General features: G+C 43.2%; 1 protein-coding gene across 1 annotated transcript in view; it reads left to right on the top strand.

Moving 5' to 3' along the window:
• The window catches only part of LOC126188129 (glutamate receptor 1-like), a 559,761-nt gene that overhangs the window by 354,419 nt on the left and 190,277 nt on the right, over positions 1–15,065 (top strand). The window lies entirely within an intron of this gene.

The following is a 15,065-nucleotide window of genomic DNA, read 5'->3' as shown; positions in this document are numbered from 1 at the left end:
CGGGACCCTCTCGTTCCGCAGCTGCTCACGCTAACCACGGGACAACGGCGCTCCTGAGCTCACACTATCCTTGATTTTGCCTATGTTGCGCATGGACTACTCAGTTTGTATATTTTGCTTATTTTTTTCATAGTTCCACACAACTTCTTCCTGTTTTTCTCGATTGATCTGTGTTCCGTTTTTCAGGTCCTATCCACTGTGTCAACTTATAACTAAATCTGAGGGGGGTGCGATGGGGAGGTTACCTTGTAAGTAGCTGAGGACCTAGTGTTGCCTTCTGTCTATCTCCTCCTTGCCCCTTTCTGTATCTCCTCCTTTCCCCTTTCTCTGTCAATGTACTCAACCCCCCTCTCTCAGTCCATCTCCTCGAACCCTTCCCCGCTGGCTGATGTGGCCGAGCGATTCTAGGCACCTCAGTCTGCAACCGCGCGACCGCTACGGTCGCAGGTTCGAATTCTGCCTCGGACATGGATGTGTGTGATGTCTTTAGGTTAGTTAGGTTTAAGTAGTTCTAAGTTCTAGGGGACTGATGACCTCAGATGTTAAGTCCCATATTGCTCAGAGCCATTTGAACCATTTTTGAACCCCCCCCCCCCCTTTCCGCTCTACATTCTCTGAAAATATCCATGTACAACAGCCGAGATTTGTCATGGCGTACTGGTTCATCTTGTACAGTTGCCTGATAGGGTGGAAGATGCAATTATTATGGACATAAAAACATAACCTATATGGAAAAGCTTTATGGACACTCCTTATACTTTTCTTCTAATTTCTTTCACAAGGAACTACTTGCGTGCAACGTCGCAAAAGGTCAATGGTATTTACAGCGTTCGACGCCCCACATACTGCATACCAAACAGCCACAATGCTGGCTGCTAATGGCAACTGTAGGCGGGAGTGGGGGTGTCCAATGGTGAGCACAGCCATAGGCGACGGAGCGTGGTTGAACTGCTTGCTTAGTCGACGAGTAATTTACAACAGTGCTACATTACTAATGGTGTTGATACAAAGCAGACAAATGGCAACGATAAACAAAGCCATTATTGCGTTATATCTACAACAACAGTAGCCAAAATTGACATTTCGTCAGAAAGAAACCCAAAGAATTTCACACAGTGAGAAAGAAGCGGCAGATGAAATATTAGCGTGTCTGCATGATGAGTCAGTGGAATGTGTTGTGTCGTATACGCTCGATAACGTACATGAGGAGCTACAACGAAGACGATATGTGCTTAACAAGTGAAAGTGGTAGTGAAACAAGTGTCGAGCCGTTTAGTTCCCCATCCACGTAGGACAGAGCCACAAATCGCGTCTCCAAATAACGTAGTAAAGGACAATCGTTGTCAAAGAAGCGGGTACTAAACATAATTACGTACATGAAAGGTCATTGCAAAACAGCAATTACGAACACGTTTCGAATAAGCCCTCAGGTATATGACCGTGTAGTGCATAAGAAAAATTGTGGCTGTTCAAGGGAGAAGGCGCACTTGTTACCAGACTGTTGTTTGTGAGTTTCAAGGGTGTTCGATGTAATTTACAGGATGTGCATGATGGTATGATGGTGACCTACTACTTTGTCTTCTGACTGGCGTGATGCGACCTCTCCTGTGCCAACGTCTTCATCTCAGACTAGCACTTGCAACCTACAACATCAATTATTTGCTGGATGTAATCCAATCTCTGCCTTCCTCTTCAGTTTTTGCCCAATACAGATCCCTCTAGTACCATATAAGTCATTCCCTGATATCTTAACTAACGTCCTATCAGCCTGTCCCTTCTGCTTTTCAGTGTTTTCCGCATACTCCTTTCCTCTCTGATTCTGCGCAGAATCTCCTTATTGCTTACCTTATCAGTCCATCACATCTCAAGCGCTCCCATTCTCTTTTCTTCCGGTTTCCCCACAGTCCATATTTCGCCACCATACAACACTGTGCTCCAAACTTACGTTTCTCAGAAATTTCTTCTTGGAAGACGTAAGATAACGAAATTTGAAACAAAGCGTCAAGTTGGCTATGCACAGCAAACTGCGTAATCGGCCCGATTTGAGATAAACAACCGCATCCCATCGTTCAGTAAGGAATATGTTTTCAACTGAGACCCGGACTTGAACAGGAAATGCATATGAAAGAAACCCTGGAAACCAGAGGTGCCAAGACAGTTGTATCAAGATCAACTAACATCAATGCCTTGACGCATGCGTATACAATTATGCCGACTGTTAGTCTGGATGGTAAATTGGCTGGAAGGTTATTTATTGTGCTGCGAGAAGTTGAGAGGTGCTCTGTCCCCTGAGATTATTTCTCGGTGCGTGATCTTGCAAAATAGGGAAAATGGGCGTGAGAGAACTGCAACAATTGTATGAGCACTGCTTTTTGCCAATAGCTGATCAAAATAAATTGCTTTTGCTTGGTTCCTGGTCTGGATATAAAAATCGTACTCTTTTGGATAAAACTATCCCTTCTGAAAAGTGTGTGACATTACAGTTCATACCACACGGAACCGCTGGACAAATTCAGCCACTGGACCTTTTTTTTCGTGATTATAAAGCGTATTGTCGTATTATCTGCAGCTTCTGTCAGGATAGGCACTTTCACAATAAGCTCCGCGACAGAATTTCGCATTCCGTTGCATTCCATCACATGCCCTCAGTTGTCATCGCCCCATTACACCATTACGATTCCATTATTTAAAAGTGGAAACATAGCTGAACGTTCTTCACCGTTTGTAACACCTAAGGAGTTCGCCTTCGATATTGGTGCGAACCTTTGTGATTACTGCGGCGTGCTATTTTTCATTCAGTGTTCATGGTGCACGTTAATAGTTTGTTTTGAACATTTGTTGAACATCGACGATGTCCATTTTTTAAAAAATTTAACACATACATTCCATAGAAGGTTGATCCCTGCACTTCATGGGCACTCATTTTCTATCGCCTTCCTGAAGCACATGGTGATTCATTGGCAGCTAGTATATTTCTGTCAAGATTGTTAACACAACCCATTCAAGTGGGTCTTATTGAAGAATAAACTCGCGTTTTCGCATTCAAGGGGTTCCTTGTCAGACACATTCACCATATGCTGCGTATGGCTAATGTTTTTTGAAGTTGGACAATGCTCGTCAAAAACCAGTTATAATTAAAAACGTGATGCTTATACTGCAGTTAAAAGAAATAAAGAAAACTGAGTGGGTTCAATCAGGTCACAAGCACGAAGTTATTGCTTGAAAAAGTATTGCACCTAGACAATTCTGTATACAGCATCAGTGTAAATTTTAAATTGACAAACCAGAATAACTCGAAAAATAAGTATCACTCGAGTAGAGTCCAAAGTTGATTATTTTCGAGGGGGTTCTAAAATTAGCTTGCCACCCCAGCCCCCTGGGGTTGCGGCGGGTTGATTCTTGGTAGTTGGCGCTGTAATTCAAGAATATCCACATTGTCTTTTTTGTGCGGAAAATGGTTACGGATAAATAAAAAATAATTATTTACTTCGTAGATTTTGATTCGCTAAAACTAAAACTCTGCCTCTCTCCCCGCAGGGTGGGGTTTGAGAGAGAGGAATTAGAGTTTTACAAATGTTGACCCACGAAACAAACGAAACTTATCCGAATCTGCAGAAGAAAATAATATTTGGATCAACATGTGTAAAACTCTAATTCCTCTCTCTGAAACGCCACCCTATGGGGAGACAGGGAGAATTTTAGTTTTAGCGAATCAAAATTTACGAAGTAAATAAGTATTTATCCGTAACCATTTTCCACGCATAAATGAGAACATGGATTTTCTTTAATTACAGCTCCAACTACCAAGAATCAAAACAAAAGTTTAAGACAAAATGTACGTAGTTTTTTGTACGAAGAATCTGATTCTGCGATAAGAAATGACGGTTCCCATTTGAAATTTTAAAGTTGTCTCCCGCCCCATCCCCACGGGTCGGGGGTGGCGGGCTAATTTTAGCACCAGCAGATGTCCCACTCGAAAATAATCAACTTAGGATTCTTATTTTTCGAGTTATTCTGGTTGGTCAACTTAAAATTTACACCCTGTACATATCCCATGAAAAGCTACAAAGCTTAATAAATTTTGAAGCATCTATCAACACATTTCGTAAAAAGTAGCCTGTGGTCTCCAGTGGGTCGTTACGGAGTAATATTGTAATTATGATTTATTCAGTTCTGTTGTCACAATTGTCTTCGTTTCTGTGAAAACACATTCATAACAGTGGTACAGCATGTTGTAATACGCGATCAACAAAATGTTTTAGAGTGCTTTTCTTTAGAGTGCATATGGTCAGGTGCAAAACTACTGTGATGTGGTTGCTGTCGCTGCGCGAACATTTGAGCATAACGTCGTCATGCCGCTTTTCCATAGCAGTCATTGAACCCGCTGACGAGATGCGTATCAGCCGATTCTTCATCAGCAGATACACGCGTACTAAAGTGTGTACAGTTCATGAAAACAGATGTGAACACCGTAAACGAGATACGCTGTACACATCGTTCAGTCGTCCGCCAGCGTGGGACGTGTTGCCATCGAATCAAGCACAGACCTCCTCTGGTACAAGTTAAAGGCCAAAGATCTTTATAGTCAAACACGAGAAGAAGTTGAAAATGTAAAACAGTTTATGGCGAAAGAAACTGTACTAGGTGCTCCTCTGAAACTAAAATCCACATTAAAACGAGTGCCCTAAGCAAATGGTGCATCGGTTACATCCATTTGGCAAACAATAGAATACTGGAATGAGACCAAGCGAGTAAATCCTCTACATTTTCAAGCTGATAACGAAAGACTCAGAACATCTTGGCTTAAAGAAAGCTCTAGTTTGGATAGTTTTAATAAGCAAGTCTTTCTCCGCGTGGTGAATAGTTTATACATTACATTTAAAATAAGACCCACTAAAGGAAAATCGTCGAAAATTACAAAGTTCAGTAGATTTTGATGGATGTGTCAACACGGTTCGTAAAATTCTTCACAGCCTTGGTTTTAGGTGAAAGAGGACGGAAAATAATTCAAAAGTTCTCCAAGAATAATTTAGTATCAGAGTACAGGTAATAGCTTGCTTTAAAGGTATTCGAGAGTACAGGCGCGAGTAGCATCGAATTGTCTGTATGGACGAAATATGTGTTCATACTTGTCCCGTAGTATTTTACGGATGGAGTGACAGTTCACTACAGCATCTGTCGAAACGTGTTTCGAAAAGAAGTATTATTCTCATCATCGATGTGGGCGGGGAGGACGATTTTGTGGCTAATGCCTACGTAAGATTTAAATCTGGGCGGAAAAACGGAGATTATGGCAACGACTTGAACTTCTCTAATTATGAAAAGTGGCTCAGCGGGAGATTAATATCTAATCTGCTACGTCCTACTGCCCCCGTTATAGATAAAGTGCCTTACCGCAATAAGCAACAGACTCGTGCTCCAACATAAAGTTCCACGAGGAGAGATTGATTAAAAGAATTGGAATTCCTTTCCACAAGGACATAGGGAAACCTCAGTATTCTCTGATCAAAATGAACAAACCAGGCCCCATCACTTATCTAACAGACAGTATTTTAACCGAGCACGGCCATTCTTTCCTGAGTACCACGCAGAATTAAATTCTATACAGGTGACACGTGCAACAGTCAAGAACGGTGTTTCTGAACGCAATGTGACATTCAAAATGGCCACGTCATTAACACTTACAGATGAACAAACTACTTCCATAACAGAAGAGGATTTGAAGCAACGCTTTGAGCACGTTAACAAAATTGAAGAGAAGTGTAATTCAAGTGAATGTTTACTGGACCAAGTGCTGTAGATTACCATAAATGTGGGAAGTGGTACAGACTCGAATAGTAGTGAGTCATAGTGATGAACCAATACTAAGTCGCAGGTGGAAATGAAAGTGAATTAACTTACACCGTCAGCTGAAGAGAAACGGATACGTCTATTGAAAATGAAAAAACCTACAGTGCGTTGAGTGTGAAAATAGCCACAGTGAAATGTGCGTAATATTATGCCAAACGAACTGTTTTGTTTGTAAAGTGCAGTTGTGACTGAATCTCCAACCTCTTTGCTTTTTCCCTTCCTTGCATTTTCCCTCATGCATAAGCGTGTGCTCCTCTGTTTGCATGAAGTGTATCGCTGTTAAAGTACAACTAACACTGGAAGAAAAACAAAACCCCGAGACAATGCAGTGCACCACTGAATGAAAGCTTGAGGACCAAGGGTAAAGTAGGCCTTACTCTTGTCAACAGAAAGTACCGTCAGTGAATGGAACAAGTCTCGTTTCCAAATAGAACACACAGCGCTTACCGTCAACATTTGCACTATTGCTCAGCTATTTTCATTACAGTACCGATACAACCGGTAAGAAAGTACACGGAAGGTAATTTCAGTGTAATGGGACACGTGAAAACATGAGACACTTACGGGGGATAGGAAAAATAATATGAACAGTGCTAGTACTGGGATGGTTGCGTTTGACGGTCAACAACGCAGGTAAGGCACGTGTCGCGATGGGCTGTGCATGTTCAGTACGGACTAGGCATCACTACACGTTGTTTACGAGTAATGCACACTTCGTATCTGCATTTAGAGGCCGAGGTCGACGTGCAGTCAAAGACCTAACAGTGTTCCAAAGATGGCAGATTGTGGGGGCCTCGATTAAAAAAATGGTTCAAATGGCTCTGAGCACTATGCGACTTAACTTCTGAGGTCATCAGTCGCCTATAACTTAGAAATAATTAAACCTAACTAACCTAAGGACATCACACACATCCATGCCCGAGGCAGGATTCGAACCTGCGACCGTAGCGGTCACACGGTTCCAGACTGAAGCGCCTTTAACCGCACGTCCACACCGGCCGGCGGGGCCTCGATTAGTTGGCGTGTCAGTAATCATGACAGCCAACTTATTGAATGTTTCAAGAGCAACTACAGAGAATAACTTTAATATTCGGGCACCATAATATGTTTACCTTCTAGCATCATAACGTTATACGTGACAAAACAAACGAGACATATAACCAAGTACTATATTGCGTGATGTGTCTCGTAAGCAATAGCATAAACGTTATTAAGATAACACACATAAGTTCTTTTGTAATACTATTTAAATACAACTCGGTCCTACATTAACGCCACTTTAATATTCGGACACTTTGCAGATCCAATCATTTCAAGATAAGAGTTTGTGGAACATCAAATGTTTGAATACCTTGTCGGATAGCCATTCTGTTTTATTACTTCTTCCAAACGCTGCAGCATACTGCAAATGATCCTTTTTATATAGTCTTCATGTAGGCTGTCACATTCTTCTTTTAATCGACACTTCACAGTTTCTTTGGTCGTTACGGGTGTTTTTCTAATACCTCGTTCCAGTTCTCCCCGCACATTCTCAGTGGGGTGATTGAGGTGGTGGTGTAAGACTTTGGGCAATTGTACAACAAATATTCCTGCACAATGCGAGCCTTATGTTTAGGGTCATTGTCCTGGTATAATTTGAAAGTTTTTGATATCCCCATGGTTTCAGCACTTTTCTGTAAATCGTTGTTTAATATGTTCAAATAGACATATTTGTCCATAATACTGTCAATGAACACCAATTTGCTCGGTCCGAATATCGTTATACAGCCCCATACAAGAACGCTGCCACCTCCATGCTTTACAGTGGGTTTAATATTTGTGACTGTAAATTCTTCGTTCTCCTTCCGCCACACCATACTGCGTCCACCCGATCCATAAACGTTTACTTTCGTCGGCATAAATGACGTCGTTCCACCATTTTTCATCATTTGTAATAAACTCCCTGGCAAAGCACAATCTCTTTCGATTCTGTACATTCCCATACGGTTTCTTCATGGCCACTCTTCCATTGTAGGCACTTTCGTTCAATGCACTGTGAATCGCATGAGGATGTACCTTCTTGCCGGTCTCGTTTAGCAGTTCACTTCCTAATCTGGGTGTACAGTGTACGATCCTTTTTTATTTTCCGTGTTAGCTGCCTCTTATCACGTTCATCCAGCTTCGGTGGCTGGCCCTTTTGCGGTATAGAGTCAATACGGTCCTCATTTTTTGAATCGTTTGACGATATGTGCCACAGTACTCTTACTTATTTCGAGCGTGGCAGCAATTTGCTCTTTGTGATTTAACTTTCGAGCTGTGAAAAATCGCAAGCTGTCGTATCTTAAAACAAGTAGTAGCTTTGTATGGCATTGCAGCGTCTGGACAGACGACCGTGCTTATAAACATACACTTGCCTTCTGACTCTAAGTATTTACCTCGGTGTGAACGGTGAAAACATGTGCGGCACTGCTATCAAAAATGGCTCTGAGCACTGTGGGACTTAACATCTATGGTTATCAGTCCCCTAGAACTACTTAAACCTCACTAACCTAAGGACATTACACAACACCCAGTCATCACGAGGCAGAGAAAATCCCTGACCCGCCGGGAATCGAACCCGGGAACCTGGGCGTGGGAACCGAGAACGCTACCGCACGACCACGAGCTGCGGACGCACTGCTATCAGTCGGGATATTAAAGTAACGTGACCATAGAAGAGTGCTTTATTTCAATCGTATTATTTAACAAGTGGTATACATTGTGTAAATGTCGTTCATACTATTATTTACTAGACATCTACCTTCATATAATACGTGGATATATTATATTTTTCTTTTATTCAGAATACAGTTATGATTCAGCAGAGTAAAAATCTCTTAGTGTCCGAATATTTAGGTTATTCACTGTATTTCAACAGTCATGACAGCCTACATAAAATACGGAAAGACATAATCGTGTAAACGTATTGTGGGCGCAAATTGACACTAAATGACAGAGATCGTCGTACGCTAATACGGCCGGCTAAGGTGGCCGAACGGTTCTAGGCGCTACAGTCTGGAACCGTACGACCGCTACGGTCGCAAGTTCGAATCCTGCCTCGGGATTGATGTGTGTGATGTCCTTAGGTTAGTTAGGTTTAAGTAGTTCGAAGTTCTAGGGGACTGATGACCTCAGAAGTTAAGTCCCATAATGCTTAGAGCCATTTGAACCATTTGAACGCTAATACGAATTGTGTCAAAACAACACGAAACTACGGCGGCTTAAGTGACTGAAGAACTCAACAGCCATCTTCGAGACTCCGTATCTATCGACACTGTCCACCCAGAACGCCATAAAGTAGATATTCGTGGACGAACTGCTATATCGAAACCGCGGCAACAATCAACACAAAGAAGCTTAAAATATGGTATCAGAAGCATAAATCCTAGATGGCTGATCAGTGGAAACACTTCCTATGGTCCGACAAGTTAACGTTTTCATTATTTCCAACATCGGGCCGGATTTACGTCTGGAGAACACCAATCAAAACTTACGATACTGATTGCTTGATTCCAACGGTTAAGCATGGAGGTGGAAGTGTGATGGTGTGGGTAGACATATCATGGTATTCCGCTGATCCCATCATTACTCTGAAAGGCCGTTTTAAGTGAAAATTTTAGGTTGTCAAGTGCACCCCGTGGTTCAAATGTTTCCCAACAACGATGCCATATTTCAGGACGATAATGCACCCATTCTCACAGCCAGGACAGTGCAATCGAGGTATGAGCAGCATGCAACTCAACTGAAACGTCTTCCCTAGCTTCCCGAACTTCAACAGTACTGAACCATTGTGGCCGCTATTGGAGCGCAGACTCCAAAGCCGATTTACACCTCCCCCATCACTACAGGAGTTAGCAGAGGTTCTGATCGAAGAGTGGCATAACATTCCGTTGGAGACTATACAGTCATTATATGCCTCTATTCCAAGAATATTCGCTGCTATATTACTGACAAATCGGGGTCCAACCCCTTATTAATAAATCATTCCCAAGGTGTTCACATTATTTTGCCTAGCCCCTGTATACCAATATACTCGAAAAATATCCCTTAACAACTTCTGAAATATTGTCGGTGAAGTTCTGTGTCACCTGGTATAGAAATTTGTTTTGTTATGCGAAAATTTTTATTTGGCGTGGTACTAAAGATTCTACAATTGGGTCATGGACCAATGCCGGAATGCATACCACGTGTTAGCCAAGACTTATCATGTAAGCATCTCTATTGTTTCCGTTTCACTACTCCTTACGTATCCAGAGAGGGTATATATTTCGAGGTGCTATTTCCGTTAATTTTTAACGGACAATTTTGTGACGACGCAAGTAGTTATAAGGTTTACGGCAGCTGATTAACGCATTTTATTAACTGTATACTTTTCAGGCATTAGTTTAAGAGGACATAACGTGGGTGAAACTTGATGAAATTGTAATAACCACTGTCTCGGCGTCACGATAGGAGCTCTCATAAACGTTAGGCCTGCTGTAACAAATGTAATAAAGCACATAACAATAATATAAACCACCCAAAATGTTGACTTTGAGCACTGACGTACGCAGTATATTCCACTTGTGCTTAGCTCTTGTTGTATGACTTTTCATGTCTTCAGAAGTGTTTCCTTATAGCCTTCTTGTTTTAATTTTTCCCTTAATGTGTTACTTCGGTTGAGCATGCGTACTGTATTGCGGAGACTGCGCTGACCATACATTGACCTTTGGAGGCTGCGTTAACAATTTAACATATTAGTAGTTAATTTTTGTCTCAGAATAACCTCTAGAATTGCCACGCCCGACGTAATGCAGTATCTAAACGCTACTACTCGTCTATTCGACATCCCGCTAATACTGGCGGGCCACGGCTATCTTTCAGTCCCAGCAAAACTCTTTTGGCATCCCGTTCTAATCTGTGCAGTAATTACACAGATCGCGTATTGAAAAAAATGGTTCAAATGGCTCTGACCACTATGGGACTTAACATCTGTGGTCATCAGTCCCCTAGAACTTAGAACTACTTAAACCTAACTAACCTAAGGACACCACACACATCCATGCCCGAAGCAGGATACGAACCTGCGACCGTAGCAGTCACGCGGTTCCAGAGTGAAGCGCCTAGAACCGCACGGCCACACCGGCCGGCTCGCGTATTGAAAGCAGCCTCAGTAATTTATGTAATAATTAAGCTTCCCGAGGCATATTTACTTACAGAACGATCTACTAATGAATGGCCGCTACGTGGTATCGAACGGGCAAAATATTGCGGCGAGCAGCCATGTCTTCACCAATAGGTGCGCTGACGATCTGACATCCTGGAGGCGTGCGAGTGGCGTAGCCCTTGCTCCATGGAACTTTGCACTAACAGACTGAAAGAGTTGCCATAGGCAGTCCGTTCTCGCTAGTAGTCGCAAACTTGTACATGGAGCATTTCGAGAAAAGAGCGCTAGATTCAGCCACGAGCAAACAAACTTTCTTTTTCCGTTACCTGGGTGAGCCAATCTGTATTTGGACACAATGAGTTGATCACACATGTGGATTCCAGACAACCCAACATCTAAGTTACGGCGGAGGTAGAGCAATCCCCTTTCTGAATGTTCTGTTTGGAAGAAGAGCAGATGACACCTTGAGCCACAGAGTTTATTGTCAGAGAAACACACGGGCTTATACCTGTACACGGACAGCTGTCACTACCCGCCAGAGAGGAACAGAGTGCTCAAGACACTTGTACACAGGGCTCATAATCTCTCGGACATGGAACAACTCCCACGAGAAACAAACCATCTACAGGGTGTTACAAAAAGGTACGGCCAAACTTTCAGGAAACATTCCTCACACACAAAGAAAGAAAATATGTTATGTGGACATGTGTCCGGAAACGCTTACTTTCCATGTTAGAGCTCATTTTATTACTTCTCTTCAAATCACATTAAATATGGAATGGAAACATGCAGCAATAGAACGTACCAGCGTGACTTCAAACACTTTGTTACAGGAAATGTTCAAAATGTCCTCCGTTAGCGAGGATACATGCATCCACGTTCCGTCGCATGGAATCCCTGATGCGCTGATGCAGACCTGGAGAATGGCGTATTGTATCACAGCCGTCCACAATACGAGCACGAAGAGTCTCTACATTTGGTACCGGGGTTGCGTAGACAAGAGCTTTCAAATGCCCCCACAAATGAGTCAAGAGGGTTGAGGTCAGGAGAGTGTGGAGGCCATGGAATTGGTCCGCCTCTACCAATCCATCGGTCACCGAATCTGTTTTTGAGAAGCGTACGAACACTTCGACTGAAATGTGCAGGAGCTCCATCGTGCATGAACCACATGTTGTGTCGTACTTGGTAAGGCACATGTTCTAGCAGCACAGGTAGAGTATCCCGTATGAAATCATGGCGGTGAATCGAGGAAGTACAGTACATACTGACGAAACTAAAATTAGCTCTAACATGGAAATTAAGTGTTTCTGGACACATGTCCACATAACATCTTTTCTTTATTTGTGTGTGAGGAATGTTTCCTGAATGTTTGGCCGTACCTTTTTGTACCACTCTATATAACTGTCTACCAGAAGAGAGGACGGTAACACAGAATGACAGAACCGACTAGTCATATGCTCCACTACCAAACTACGACATACAGAGAGAGAAGAAGAACAAGACAAAGAATTGACCGCACCTCTATACCTACGTTATCCTTATATCGAATTATTGGACAGATCCTGGCCTGGAACTTTGGAACTTGTACACGACTGAGACGATACGGTTTTGCTGTACTACACACATCAAGAAAAGTTTTGCATCGCCTCGTTTCCCAGAGTTCCGGAAACTGTACAGAAAATTTGAGTAGAGATCAACATAAACATCATTTCTGCCCTTTTTATTGCTCATGAAAACTACACATTGCATGTTGTACCACCATACAAAGAGACCTTCAGAGGTGGTGGCCCAGACTGCTGCACACACCGGTACCTCTAATACCCAGTAGTACGTCCTCTTGCATTGATGCATGGCTGTATTCGTCGTGGCATACTATACACATGTTCATCAAGGCACTGTTGGTCCAGATTGTCCCACTCGTCAATTGCGAATCAGTGTACATCACTCAGAGTGGTTGGTGGGTCACGTCGTCCATAAACAGCCCCCTTAAATCTATACCAGATGCTGGATACTTAGGTCGAGCGGTGTTGTTATTCTGAAGGAAGTCATCCACAAGATGGGGACGCGACTTGTCGTCCATGAAGACGAATGCCTCTCCAGTATGTTGCCGATGTGGCTGCACTATCGATTGGAGGATGGCATGCACGTACCGTGCAGCCGTTACGGAGCCTTCCATGACCGCCAGGGGCGTACGTCGACCCCACATAATGCTACCCCAAGACAGCAGGGAACCTCCACCGTGCTGCACTCGCTGGACATTGTGTCTAAGGCGTTCTGCCTGACGGTTTGCCTCCAAACACGTCTCAGACGTCTGTTTGAATAAATATGCGACAGTAATCGATTAAGAGAACGTGATACCAATCCTGATCGGTCCATTCGGCATGTTGTTGGGCCCATCTGTTACGCGCTGCATGGTGTTGTGGTTCCAAAGTTGGACCTCGCCAGTGGACGCCGGGAGTGAAATTGCGCATCTTGCAGCCCATTGCGCACAGTTTGAGTCGTAACACGACGTCCTGTGGCTGCACGAAGAGCATTCAATAGTGTGGCGTTACTGTCATTGTTTCTCCGAGCCATAATCCATAGGTAGCTGTCATCCACTGTAGTAATAACCCTTGGGCAGCCTGGGCGAGGCATGTCATCGACAGTACCTGTCTATCTCCTCCATGTCAAAACAACATCGCTTTGGTTCACTCCGAGACGCCTGGACGCTTCCTTTGTTGAGAGCCCTTCCTGCACAAAGTAACAACGGACGCGATCGAACCGAGAGTTTGACCGTGTAGACATAGTTGAACTACAGACAACACGAGCCGTGTACCTCCTTCCTGGTGGAATGACTGGAACTGATCGGCTGTCGGATCCCCTCCGTCTAATAGGAGCTGCTCACGCATGGTTGTTTATATCTTTGGGCGGGTTTAGTGATACCTTTCAACAGTCAAAGGGACTGTATCTTTAATACAATATCCACAGTCTACGTCTGTCTTTAAGAGTTCTGGAAACCGAGGTGATGTAAAATTTTTTTTTATGTGTGCAGTCGCGCGGGGTTAGCCGAGCGGTCTAGGGCGCTGCAGTTATGGACTGTGCTGCTGGTTCCGGTGGAGGTTCGAGTCCTCCCTCGGGCATGGGTGTGTGTGTTCGTCCTTAGGATAACTTAGGTTAAGTAGAGCGTAAGCTTAGGGACTGATGACCTTAGCACTCCGGTCCCATAAGATTTCACACACATTTTTTTTATTTCATTTTGATGTGTGTATATCCCCCGTCAAATCGGAAAGGAGTATATAGGTCAACGAAATGCCCATCGTGAATAACAGCAGCTCACCTATTTACTACAGACATTCGCGTTGGTGCGTGCAGTTCACTATTTGTCCGATTTTAACGCTATGGAATAATACCACACCAGACTTTTGTCACAAACATCCGTGTTGTAAAGGAAGTTACTCGAAGAAAAGATGGTGGGTGGTCAAAATATGTACTAGATTGGTGCCCAATTAACCAAAAAAGCTTTAGGGGGAGGCCACCGGACAGATGGTGCAGAAAGACATCTGGACTGAATTTACAACGGGAAGCCCAAGATCGGCAGAAATGCAAGAATCTGTAGGGATCCTAATTTGCTCGTCAAGCAGGCCGCATCACCAAGTACTGGAATTGGCTGATGATGATGATGATGATGATGAAGATGATGATGAATTCACATTAGGATTTCTCTTTTCATTTCGTGGATCGCTTCACGCCCATTTTAGAAGATTCCAATAAATAATCCCGAGTTACCGCTGCTTCATGGTTCAGTTAAAGATGAGCAGGTCATCGACTTCCGTTGCAAACAAAAACAGAATCGCAAGCACGTTCTAGGTTTCAATTTTCTGTCTGGACCTTACTGTCGCAGAGATAACAGTATCTCTGTCCTCTATTTCTGATCAAGGATTGCAGAAGTTTGTCTTCGATTGTAAGGCAAATGCTAAAACTGAAAATCCCCTGTACTGGATTCCATATTGGCATTCACTCCGCCCATCAACCAGCCCGCCTGATATTTGGATGAAAAAAAAAGAAAAAGATG

The sequence above is a fragment of the Schistocerca cancellata genome, chromosome 5 (genome assembly GCF_023864275.1).
Source record: "Schistocerca cancellata isolate TAMUIC-IGC-003103 chromosome 5, iqSchCanc2.1, whole genome shotgun sequence".
NCBI lineage: Eukaryota > Metazoa > Arthropoda > Insecta > Orthoptera > Acrididae > Schistocerca > Schistocerca cancellata.
The sequence above is the reverse complement of the archived record's forward strand: the minus strand, read 5'-3'. Positions and strand labels throughout refer to the sequence as shown.